At 35.8% G+C, this 13,456-nt stretch overlaps 1 long non-coding RNA gene across 1 annotated transcript in view; it reads right to left on the bottom strand.

The window, feature by feature from the left end:
- LOC148777643 (uncharacterized) overlaps nt 1–13,456 on the bottom strand; it is a 71,153-nt gene that overhangs the window by 24,543 nt on the left and 33,154 nt on the right. The window contains exon 6 of the long non-coding RNA XR_016037516.1: nt 6,590–6,793. This is a non-coding gene — a long non-coding RNA (uncharacterized LOC148777643). The remainder of the gene's footprint in view (nt 1–6,589; nt 6,794–13,456) is intronic.

Raw genomic sequence — 13,456 nt, 5'->3', positions numbered from 1 at the left:
GTAATTAGGCACATTTATGCAAAAAAATGTATAATTTCGGAGAAAAACTAGATTCTTCAGTATTATGTCAATAAGTAAAAATCCGCTTTTGCTTAAGAAGATGAAGAATGAGAGGATAGACATCCTTATTAATATATACATCATGCAGACAGCATAAAAAAAACCTCAAACTTTAATTGGCCTGTATTTTCAGAAATTGGATCATATTTTTCATAAATGTTTTCCTCAATGTTTCCACATAGTAAAGTTGATTCACATCTGCCTAAGGGTTTAATCATCATCAAACAGGACTCAAATGGTTAATGAATGCTCAAGTATTTATTTCATTTGTAGAGGTGTTGGTCAAACTTGCTCTCCTGTCTTGCATAGCATCTCTTAGGAGAGATGCTCTTAGTATATCTCATCTTATCACACATTTTAATTGTCTCTGCTGCCAAGTACTTTCATTTGTAGTTAGAATCACAATAGAATTTCTCTTTTTCCTGAAAACACTTTTAAACTTTCCTGGTTCTATGTAGTGCCCTTAAGTTGCTTTTCCATTCATTGTCAAAATGAATATTGTGAATTATTTTCCCCGTATTCCTATAGACATAATCCAACTGTATCATTTTGATTAAATATTCTAATCAGTTCGGAAAAGCCAGGTTCCCTGTTGGTAGATGATAATTGACTAGTGACTAACAAGTCAGGATTGGGCGAGACTGATACGCCTAGAGGTAAAGCTATGAAAAGGAAAAAAATGGACCATTTAACAAAAATCCTAACATGCATATGGAAAAATATAACTATCTCTACACCTATATTCCTCTCTCTCAACTTCTCCTTTCCCTTTTAGAACTCTGAAGTTAGAAAGTCGAAAACATTATTTCTTAGTTTATTTCTTAGTGCAGACACCAGGCCTTTAAATGAAGCATTGAGTTTAGTTAGCATCCCAAGCTTTATTTCAATGGTAATAGTCACTTGCAATCCAATTTAACAAACATTTCCTCAGTGCCTACCTGTATCAGGCACTTTTCTAGGCCCTGTGCGTAGATATATTTGGACCTATTGCAATTCTGTGAGCCACACTCTGAGAATTTATAGACCAAAAGAGCCAGCTTTCAAAAGGTGGAACAAATTTCCAAGAGAAAATGTATCTGTCAATCCCAAAATTTGGGACCTCTGAGGCTAATTGTTTAGAGATTTACTTTTTTTCTAATTCATCCATGCTAATTCCTTTATTCTCATAATAAATCAGGAAATGAAAGTCAAATTGTTTCATTAAATAGCCTGGTGTATTTTTCTCATATTGCAGTCACACCATAGAACTCGTATCTTTAAAATACTTATCAAAAGAAATTTCCCCATAGAGTCCTTTAAACTCAATTGGCATAAACACCTGGACAATTCCCTATGGAACAGAAATCTAACAGACTCTGTCCACAAATCCAGTTTCAAAGGCAGGAATTATAAAACTCGGAGGCACATTTATCAGTGATTGTCCAACTATTCAACCAGCCAAAGTGGATGAGGGGGGATGAAGGTACCTCTTACTTGGACTCTATTAGACCCAATTATTTATGAATTCTAAATGAAAGATAGGTAAGCAAACACATTTTAAACATATTTTTTAAAAGAGCTTAAAGGTTGTTTTTTCTGAAATAAATGGACAATATTTGCAGAGGACAAATTCTGGTCTCCATGAAATGAGCCAATAAGTGATGTTCATCACCTAGAATAATCTGAACTGTTCTAAAGCACCTCTTCTCTTCCTTCCTTGGGAGTGAATCAGGAGAGAATTCATTCTTTCATTGACGATCCTGTGATTTAGAAAATTCCTTCACCTGGGAAAAGTGCTAAACATTCCTGTGCTCACAATAAGCAAGATTTGGCAAAGTGGAAGACTACGGATAATGCAAGGGCAGCTCTGGTCTCAAAGACCTTGAAATATGGCACTGGCTTTCAACCCAGGCTGTGCCGTTGACTTGCTGTGTGACTTTAGGCAAATCACTCTCCACCCTTGAGTCTCAGTTTCTGGTTCACAAAATGTGGTTCATAGATCCACCTCCCTTGGTTGAAGGGGGTACCTGGAACATAGGAGGTGCTCAGTAAATGTTGAAATGGAATAAAGGTCAGACAGCGATGGCTCCAGAAATGCTAAAGGCATTTTAGTCAGTTATTATATTAAGCAATTCTCCAGCTTTCAAGGGATTATGTAGAGGTGGTGTGATCATTTTAATACAAATACCAAGTAATGCATCAATAGGCCACAGGCCACTGCACTGTATTAGGGCACCTTCCAATTCACTTGAAAACTAAAGCTAAGGAATTAACCTTAAAGCTAAGGAATTAACCAGCAATTAGCTGTAAAGTCAACATCAGAGCATTTATTGTCTGAGAGCATATTATTTTGTCAAACAACTTACAAAAAATAATTCATTGGACTGACATAACCCACTAATTTTTTTTCTAGAATGAGTGTCTGTTAAAGAGAATAACATCTTGAAAAATTCGTGTGACTTATTTTTTCACTATTATTGATTTTTAAAACCCTGAAAATCCTCAAGTTTGCCACTTGTTCTCCCTCTTCAGCCCAGAACAATAAAATTGCTCATGGTGACCCTACTCTAAATTTTTGTGAAATTAAATTGCTGACTGACAAATAATACAGGATGTATAATATAATACCATTGGTCACTTTTTAAACTGTATGTTTTATTGAACAGGACTCCAACTAGAATATGTGTCCCATGAAAATGTCAAACGAATTAATTTTGGCCTATTAATGGCAAAGAATATTATTTCACAACTAAAAGTAAAAATGTCAGGTCTGGGACTGGACCGATTAGAAAGGAACAGATTGTCAGAAACAAAGGCAACAAAGAAATAAAAACATCTTCTAAACACACTGATGCAAAAATTGGATTTGTGATTTAACAAAATATAATCTTATTTGTCTTTGCTCTTTCACCAATTCTTTTTTCTACCCCAAAATGATATGAATTTCTCTTCTCTGATCTATGATTTTGTGTTATGGAAAAGACAATTAACGACAACACAGAGAAGATGTTATCAGTAGTCTGGCACATTAGCTCTTTATGTTTAGAAAATGGTGTGTTTACAATAAATTAGAATGCCCCAAATTATCTTTATTCAGTTCTGGTAAGAGGTGAAACAAGAATAATCAAATTAGAGAAGACTGTGGATATGTCTGAAGAATTAGTAGTGTTTATTTTAGGGATTTGATTAAGCGGTGGGGTTTATTGTTTTTTTTAGTGAAAATATTATCAGGGAACAGCTGGATATTTTTTTAAGTTTGACAATTCAATGTACCAAAACTAAAGCCGATAATCTACACTTCATCAGGCAAGGTACAAAAAGTATTTGTTTACCATTTATAGTTGAATACTAACCCCATGATTAAGAATTAGGAAATTATCCTTATAGCAAATAGATCTTAGTTAAGCATGTTATTAGTCTGTGCTGCGTGGGATTATCCCACTCTCTGGAGGATGTGAGAGTCACTTTGTTAGCTGAATAATCTCAGTCAGTCTATCACAAGTTTTTCATCTTTAACTTTCTTCATAGGCCTGGAGTAGAAGCCTATCATTACGAAGGATGTTAAAAAAGCACATGAAAAGCTTATATAAAAAAATAAACTATAGTACCTCGGGCTTCTTAATTTTTACACCATAATACCTTGGACTTTTCTACCTTGAAACATTCAAGCTAACTTCTTTGATGACTAGAGAGAAATAAATTACATATGGAAGGAAGAGAACCTTTATTATCATTTTAATAGCCCACAGATACATAAAAGGAAGATGCGTTCATCATGCGGTGAAAACTAAAACTAAAAATCTTCACTGACTTAGGGATAAAAATATTTAATATAGTGTGAAAAATGGAATCAGTTTTTTGAAGCAACGTGAATACACAACTTTTCATGAGGCTTCAAGAAAATTTAACAAAGAAATAAAACCAAGCCATTGAAAAGCTTTGTAAAGAACTAGTTCGCTCCTCATACAACATTTTTGAAAAGACCTACGCTATCCATAGACTATGAGAGACCATGGGGAATAAAATTCCAGTTATCGGAAACAATCAACTTTTGTGAACAGCGTCATAAGCAACCATACCCAAAAGCCCCCATTTTTCAGGAGGCGTCATATAGATTTAATATGGATCTAATACGCAGTTTAGTGGTTAGCACTAGGTAAGAATAGAGATGTCACTGTTACTTATTCCGACCCTTTTCCAGCTATTTCTATACTCTTTTTCTACTGAGAACACACATTCTAAGTGTGTGAAGACTGTCTTCAGGCTCCCTGCTTTTGTTGGGGTGGTGGTTTTGATGCTTTGAATGGGGAAGGGGTAAAGCCTAGGACTCTTCCACGTGCCCCCAATTATCTATATGTTATTCTGTATGCTCTGCCACCAGCATGCTTTTGCCTGAACTATAATCCTTCCAAAGCAGCATCTCATTCAGATGTGCAAAAATTAAAATAGGAGGGTTTATTATTATTATTATTATTTGAATGACATACGACCTGCTCAATGTTTGCATTTAAATGGGCCAGCATAATTCAGCTCTGGCTTTTAATTTCAGAAGGGTTAATCACCCTAACAAAGGTCAATCAAACTTTAATCTTGAATAAAATTGCTACAGCTCCAATCACCTGCAGGACATCTATTATATTCCTATTTCCATGTGAAAGAATGCATTGCTTTCATTATGCATCACTAATCTTCTAACTCTTTACATTAGCACATTTTACCAAAAATATTAATTCCTTTGAAACTCTGACAAGAGTTCATTTCTACACATCTCAGGAGATAATCCTGTTTAAAAGAACCGGGTGCATCAGCTGTGAACCACTTTTCTGGCCCTTTCTAATCCTCATAGACCTTTGCTCCTCCAACTGAGTTCCTACAATAGCAAATCTCAATTACACAAAATATTATGGAGGTTTAGGTTAAAACAACATTATATTATTTTAGGAACTTAATCCTCCCTATTGTCTGTGACTGTGCCATTCATCTACTTGTTTCTGTCCATAATGTTTACCGCATTCAAAAGTTATCGATTTGGAGGCAGCAGATGCTAACAATATTTGAATAGCAGTAGAAAGACTCAAATTCATTAATTCATTCACTTGATAAAAGTGCATCGAGTGCCTATTATGTGCCACAAACTACCAAGGGAAAGAGTGAAGTCAAAAAAAAAAGAGAGAGACTTTATCAGGAGAATAACTTCCGAAAACGATGTCCAGAATATAATAAAATCATAATTTAAAACACCACTTCTAGCTTTTCTTATCAACGTCATTAAATTTTAGTTAAGACTGGAAATGCATTAAGTAAAAATTTAACCAAAATTTCAATAAACAGTTTTGTAAACTATCCAGACTCTTAAAGGCTTTATAATTTATAATCCCATAAAAAAGATTCATTTTTTAAATTTGAGAATATGAAATCTGTCAAGTTTTAAAAATGAGCATATTCAGAATGTCTAGTCTCCTAGGGCTAGGAATAAAACCACAAGAAAGTTTATGGACTTATTAAAAAATATATGTGCTGTGCATTCATTTGTTTCTGAAATGTTATTTCATGATGTTTTAAAACTGCTATTAACACCAAAGATAAATAGCAATGGAGAAAAAAAAATTATTGCGCTTTTTTTCTGCCATGACATAGTGCCTCGATGACCATGGAGGGAAAGTAAAAGACCCTTAACATTTGTTCCCAATTACACTGCAAATTGATTGCCTTGGAATTATAGCAGGGCTGTGACACAGCATAAATAACCCAAACTTTGCCTCCCGCATGATTTTTTGAGATACTTTCCTCTCTCTTTGTACTCAGAAGCACACAAGCATAGACACAGAGGCGCATGCCCCTCCTCATCAATATTCACATCCATTAATTAGCAATATGTGAAGGCTATCGTTTGGGAACCTCCCCAGAGCATGAATATTCAATCAAGCAAAGCAAATCATGGTAAAAAGAAAATACAGGTACAACACTCAATGGCCAGACTGGCATTGAGGAATAGCACATGATCTCAAAAAGCAGCAGTTTTTCTGAGTGTTATAAAGAAAAAGCCTCAATCTCTTGCTTGACTTAAGACCTCAGACCTCCTCCCCCTCCACTGTGAGCATTTCTGGAAACTGAAATAGAACTCCTACACATTCTATAACTACGATTGCTTTTATTCACTCATAACTAGGTTGACACAATAGAATAAAGAGGCTTTATTTAGCTTTTACGTTGAACAAAATAAATCCAAGTGCTATACAATATAATTGTTCAATTGATATTTGTTACTAAACAGTAATTCTGTAAACTGATAAAGATTAGCTAGATACAATAAAGGGCAAATATATTGCTTTATATTTCATTCTCAGCATCAAAAACTATTTCATTATATTTCTGAATTTCTATATTTGGAAAAAACTCAAAGCTTTCTGAGAATGTGCTGTAAGTGCTCAAGAAGCATATGGATCTTTTTCTGAACCGTCCTAGTCACACAACCAAAAAGAGCCCACTAACCATCAAATAAAAATCTTAATAAGAGAGTCCAGGATGTTGGATTATGAAAGAAACCTACCTTTGGCTGAACAAGTTCAAGATTTCTCATTTTGCCTCCACAGCTCTGCTGTTCCACCTTGAGAGAAAGTCGACTCCGAGTCCCTTGTGATCTTTGTGACAATGCCATCATATCACTGGCAAATTTTTCGATTAAACTTTGCAGACGTAGTAGCAACTTTGTTAATTATGATATTAGCCAGTGGCAGGTACAATCAGTCAACCGCTGTAGGAGAGCCAGACAAAGAGACATCTAATCATTGCAACCAGAGCAGATAAATTTTGTTCCTTTCTCATACGTGTCACAGATTCCATCCCTTCTGACCCTCTCCTCAGCCATCGACTGTCAAATTTAGATTCTGCCAGCTCCGAGCTTCTCTTTATCCCTGCCTCAGATCTGAAACTCCTGGTTATCAGGAAGACACGCGTCACCAGCTGTCTCGGAGCAGGAAAGCAATCAGGTGAATACTACTTATTATCTTCTGTTGCTTTCCTGAGAAGTGACAAGATTGATTTGGGACCAAGAATACATTCAGATCTCAGACAGGTAGTTCCTGGAGTTTTTAGTTCAAACAGTAGGGTATGTGCAAAGTTGCAATAAGGAGGGCTCCAACTTCAATGTTAATGATATGGAGTATTAGAATAAGGAAAAACTTTTTAAAATCTACCAGAGTCCCATTTTCAGATGCCCTTGTCTTTACTTTTCCACCTTTGGGCTACCTTGGTAATGTCTTATGATCAGGTTGTTAGCAGGAGGAGCCAGCTTAATGGCTAAAGAGCTTTAAGTAAACTCATGGAAGCGGTATGCTGACATTAAGAAGTCTCCACTCTTCTGTTTTTCATCAAGAAGAGTAGTCTATAAATTCTGATTACTGGAATGTATCCTCACATAAAAGTGAAAATTCTATTTAGGCAAAATAATGAGAAACTAATTTGGGTGTCTCTGCTCAGAATAACTTATACAATTTTAGATTCAGAGATAGTTATCATTACATCCTAATACACATTTTCCCATCTAAAAGTCAGCCTATTGAATTATACAGAAATGTGTGTGTATGTGAGATAGTTGCTAAGTTGTGTCCAACTCTTTGAGACCCCATGGACTGTATCCCACCAGACTCCTCTGTCTATGCACTTCTCCAGGCAAGAACACTTGAAGTGGGTAGCCATTCCCTTCTCCAAGGTATCTTCCTGACCCAGGGATCGAACCTGGGTTTCCTGTATAGTAGGCAAATTCTTTACCCTCTGAGCTATCAGGGAAGCCCATAGAAATGTGCAGATATACACAAATGTACATATAGAGAATTTAGTAAAATTTAGATGCATATTAGCTAACATAAAATTCCTTAAAATGATATGACTATCTCTGAAAGTGAAACATTCACTTGGTCAATGAAGAGTTTGATCTGCTTGTTAAACCGATGTAATATTTACTAATTAATTATTTTCTCCATTGAAATATTTAAGCATCAATGAAGTAAAAAGTCTGTACTGCAAAGCTTTAGAAAGAATAAAATACACTATGATAATAGTAGTTATATTTATCAAGAAATTAGTAGGTCTGGGATGGAAGAATTTAGTGAAAAGTTAAAATGCAATTTTGAAGTGCAGTTCTACATAAGGATTCTTTGTATCTGGCTCCCTAAAAGAGACCAAAATGGTTATTTCTACCCGTGAAAATTGCAGTTATCAGGCACTGTGTTAATCAATCGTGGTGTGCAGCCTCGATATACATTTTATTTTCACATGAAGATGTTCCTGTAACAGAGGGCCCAAAGTCCCTGCACTTGGCTTATTTAGGCTAAATTGCTGAAAAGATAAATGTTATTTAGAGGCAATCTGAAATATATACAATGAGGATAAGATCATTTAGAGAGCCCTCAAACTACAGAGAAAGATACTTTCATCGTAGGAAGACAAAGTGCTCCTTAAATCTCAGAAAGGGAGGGAGAAATATGATTTCAGGGATTCTTAAACTATATATAATACATATGTATAAATATATGTGTATTCTAAGATATATATGTATCTTTTTGAGCATAAGATATTGCTTAGTCTTCACATGTTGGGCTGATATTAAGGAATGAGTTAGATTCCCTAAAAGCAAAACAAAGAAATTGGAATTGTTGGAGGACAAGAATGTGTTGTAACACAATGTCAAGTCAAAGCATCTTAGATACGGCTTTTAGAGATGCTGTTAGGAAGTAAGCTGTGCCGATCACATTCATTGTCATAGCCTTGGTAACCATCATTGGGTCTGGCACATAGTAGTTTCTCAAGAAATACATGGCTATGAAGAATGAGCACTGTTGCACATATCCTCCTCAAAGCCTAATTTACGTGTTTTGAAAATTAATAATGCAAAAAATAACTCCTTTGGACTTATGTTGATATGTGCTAAGTCTCTTCAGTCGTGTCCAATTCTTTGTGACCCTGTGGACTATAACCTTCCAGACTCCTCTGTCCATGGGATTCTCCAGGCAAGAATACTGGAGCGGGTTGCTGTGCCCTTCTTCAGGGGATCTCCCCAACCCACGGATCAAACCCATGTCTCTTAGTCTCCTGCATTGGCAGGCGCATTCTTTACCACTAGTGCCACCTGGGAATTCCAAAAAAAGAGCTCATCCGGGTCCTGAACCTGGTATCTCTCACACCAAGGCGAGAACTGTACCCTGTAGACCAACCAGCCAGCTGCCCTATGCTGATGGTTACGTTGATGGCTATCTATTGACTAGGGTATATATTCATTCAAAACTATATCTTTAAAAAACTGAAAAAGAGTTCATACTTAAAAGGAGTTCAAAATAGACATTTCTCATAAGATTCCTAAATAAGTGTTTCCATAATGCTGTTAGTTCCCTTGAACATAATTCTGAATCAGAAAGTCAAAATGAATCAAAAAGCTCTTTACTGTTTGAAAGAAAAAAGAAACTTTTCCCCATGAAATTCCAAGAGATTAAAATGTGCACAAAGTTTTTAAATGCAGTAGTAAATATGGGAAAATAGAAACAATCTAATGTACCCCAAAATGGATATTATTAAATTATTTATGGCAATTACTTGTATGCAGTCATGAAGTGATAATAAGGATGACTGAGAAAACCAAATTCTTCTGACCATGCTGACTGAAAAAAGCAGAATAAAGAATTGTACATATATTGATTACTGTACATGAAAACCTAAGAATACATATATTCCATATGCTTGACATTGTATGGCCAATAATCCTAGCTGCAGTACTATTTGTAAGAGAAAAAGCTGAGAATGATCTAAAATATATCACCAAAGAAAACTGGTTAATTAAGTTCTATTATATCCATACTTTAGAATGCTGTACAGCATTAAAATAAACAAAATACTGATATGAAATTATTTCTGGGATCGTTTTAAGCAAAAGAAGAATGATACAGAACTGTGTTATTGTATGTTACCAATTTAATAAGGCTTTTGTACATAATGCCTGTATGTAAGAAGAATATTTCTGAAAAATATGCAAGAAACTGCCAACAATGGTTGCTTTAGTATGAAAACTGGTGCTTGGGGAGCAGAAGTGAGTGAGAACTACTCTTCACAGTATATTCTTTGCTATTGTATAAATGTATGTGTTATTTATTTATTTAAAATATTAACAAATTTAACAATTTTTTTTTCATCATCCCTACTTGAATGTGCAATTGGTATATTTTTGTTTCTTTATAAAAATACCCAGACACTCTCCATTTCTCCATGTTACTAGATATGGTTCACCTGCTTATGTTTGCCCAGTTGATCTGAAGGACACAACACTGTTTTTCTGTGCCATAACATGACCTTGGCAACTTTTGCTTCCAGCTCTCATTTCAATGCTATTTTTTCCAGTTCTAAATAATTCATTTTTTTCTTCCAGTTTTATTAATGAATAATTGCATATAGCACTATGAAAGCTGATATAATGATTTATATAGTATAAATGGTCTGGCTTACATCCATCATGAAATGATTGCCACAATAAGTTTAGTGACATCCATCATCTCATATAGATACAAAGGAAAATTAAAAAAAAATCATGCTAGAGTCTCTTGGACAGCAAGGAGATCAAACCAGTCAATCCTAAAGGAAATCAACCCTGAATATTCATTGGAAGGACTGATGCTGAAGCTGAAGCTTCAATACTTTGACCACCTGATGTGAAGAGCCAACTCATTGGAAAAGATCCTGATGCTGTGAAAGATTGAGGGCAGGAAGAGAAGCGGGCAACAGAGGATGAGATGTTTGGGTGGCATCATTGACTCAATAGACATGGTGAGTTTGAGCAAACTCCAGGAGACAGTGAAGGACAGGGAAGCCTGGAGTGCTGCAATCCACAAGGTCGTAAAGAGTTGGATAGGACTTAGCGACTGAACAACAATAACATTTTTAATAGCATTTGTTACATAAGTTGATTTCCCTCATACAGTAAATGCCAAAATGTTGACATTACTACAGCACCTCCTTTCTCAAAGGATGTCTTTCTTCCTTATAAAGGATTTAATTCAGTACATGAGAGACAAACTGCATTCTTACATTCTGGACAATTTCAGAGTTGTTTCAAGTAAGGCATCTTTTATTCATGTTACAAATGTACAATTGTTTGTCCTCTGATAGGCAGTTCACTCTCAAAGCTAAGTTCCCTAGATGCCAGCAGAATATCTAGAGCCAACGGGATACAAGTTGCAACACAGCAACAAAGCCTAGTATATAGTAGATTGTGAACTGGAGAAGGAAATGGCAACCCACTCCAGTGTTCTTGCCTGGAGAATCCCAGGGAAGGGGGAGCCTGGTGGGCTTCCGTCTATGGGGTCACACAGAGTCGGACACGACTGAAGTGACTTAGCAGCAGCAGGTAACCATACAGTTTGATGTGGGATTAAAATTTAAGACTTCTCTTGTCTTTTCGAATATGCAAATTTGAGAATTCATTGTTAATTAAAAATATTATCTAAACAAGTGTCAATAGTTACCTTCATCGGAATCTTTCAACTAGCAAATTTTATCCCTATTTGAAACAAATAAGGCCTTTGTATTTTTAAAAAGTGAGACTACCAATCACAGATGGTAGCCATCAAAATGCTTGGATTCACAACAGGCAATCTTTAGCCTCTACTACTTCATCTGTAAAACAGCATCCAACTGGTAGGCGAAGAAGATGCTTGAATGGGTAACTTGATGTAGCAGACACAATGGTCAAGGCATAGGAGCACTTGATAATGGGTGCTCTGATGAGCAATGGTGGCATTGTTGTCATTAGTTATAAACACTGTTAGATGGTTCACAGCAGCTCTAGGATATGAAAAACTGCTGGTTCTGTTCATTCATCAATTTTTCTTTTCCAACGAAATTGTTACCCATGAAATGGCTATGGGTCCATATGAGTGTGTGTGTGTGTGTGTGTGTGTTAGTCGCTGAGTCGTGTCTGATTCTATGTGACCCCAAGGACTGTAGCCCACCAGGCTTCTCTGTCCATGGGATTTCCCAGGCAAGAATACTGGCGTGGATTGCCAAGCCCTCCTCCAGGGGATCTTCCCGACCCAGGGATTGAACTTGGGTCTCCTGCATTGCAGGTGGACTCATTATCATCTGAGCCACAATGCCATTGGGTCCATATAGTAATAGGTAATACTCAGCCTACATACCAGCACTTTTCAAACTTTCATGATCATGTGATGCACTTGGTGATCTTGTTAAAATGCAGATTTTGATTTGGTAGGTCTGGAGTGGAGCCCAACACCCCACATTTCTGACAAAGTCTGAAATGACTCTGTTGCTACTGGTTGCAAAGTACCAATCACATACCACCATGGACTTCACAAAGGGTGAGAATGACATGGCAATGAATCTTAAGCCACATACACATGTGTGCAACCAAATTATAATTTTCTTTTTCTCTCATGGTTATCTCATGGAGCAGCACTTACATTTCTCAGTTCTGAAGTAAATGCAAGTGTGCAATGGAAGGACATATAGCACTTTCTCCCTACATTAATTCCTAGTGGATACAAAGGCAAGGGGGAAAACCCCAATATTATCTTTCATAATGAAAGGATCACATTTACAATGGCTTTTTAAGTGAAAAGGTAAAGATTTTAACCTTGAGATATTTTAAAAGACTGATAATTGTTATTTCCTTTCTTGTCATTATAGAAGTATACAGCCATAGTTTATATTCACTCTGGCCCAATGACAAAATAAGGTATTAACAAAATCCTTTTTCTGGTGTAACTAAATATTCACATTTCTAAAACAACTACTGAAAGCTAAATAGTTTGATCAGTAAGGACACTGTACACTCAGTATGCTGATACAGCCTAGCTGTTAAGAATTCTGGAAACATCTGCTAAGCTTTCATTATTATTTCTATTGCTATGAGAGAATTCCTTTGATTTGCTTGAGGTTAACTGGTGAAAAATATAATTCAAATATGGTAAAATAATACTCTAAATTCTAAAACTCAGCACACAGGCAAAAACGTTCCTAGAAGATATATGATCCAGCTCACTTTTGGTTTGGAGTTTTAGGCTTGAAAAAAAAAAACTGAGATTCATGGTATGAAAATATTAATATTCATAGCACAACCAAGTACCACAAATATACTCAAAATAGTTTTGAAAACATGGTTCATGAAACAGTACTTACTTTTATTATATGCAACACACAATGATATTTCTATTTTTCCTTTTACCTTTTTCTTTTAATGCTGGTCATGCTTTATGTACTCAGTTGATTTTATGGCCCATTAATTATTTATTCAAACTTCTGAGTTGACAATAATGCATCCTTGGGTAACTTCAAGAATTGAAGATATGTATGATGGTCATAGACCAAAATACATGTCAGAGAGCCTGTACAAGGGCATTTCAATGGCAGCTAAAAA

The sequence above is a fragment of the Moschus berezovskii genome, chromosome 6 (assembly GCF_049115385.1).
Source record: "Moschus berezovskii isolate FMDL1 chromosome 6, NW_MosBer_1.0, whole genome shotgun sequence".
Taxonomy (NCBI): Eukaryota; Metazoa; Chordata; class Mammalia; order Artiodactyla; family Moschidae; genus Moschus; species Moschus berezovskii.
This window is presented reverse-complemented; position numbering and strand designations above follow the sequence as displayed.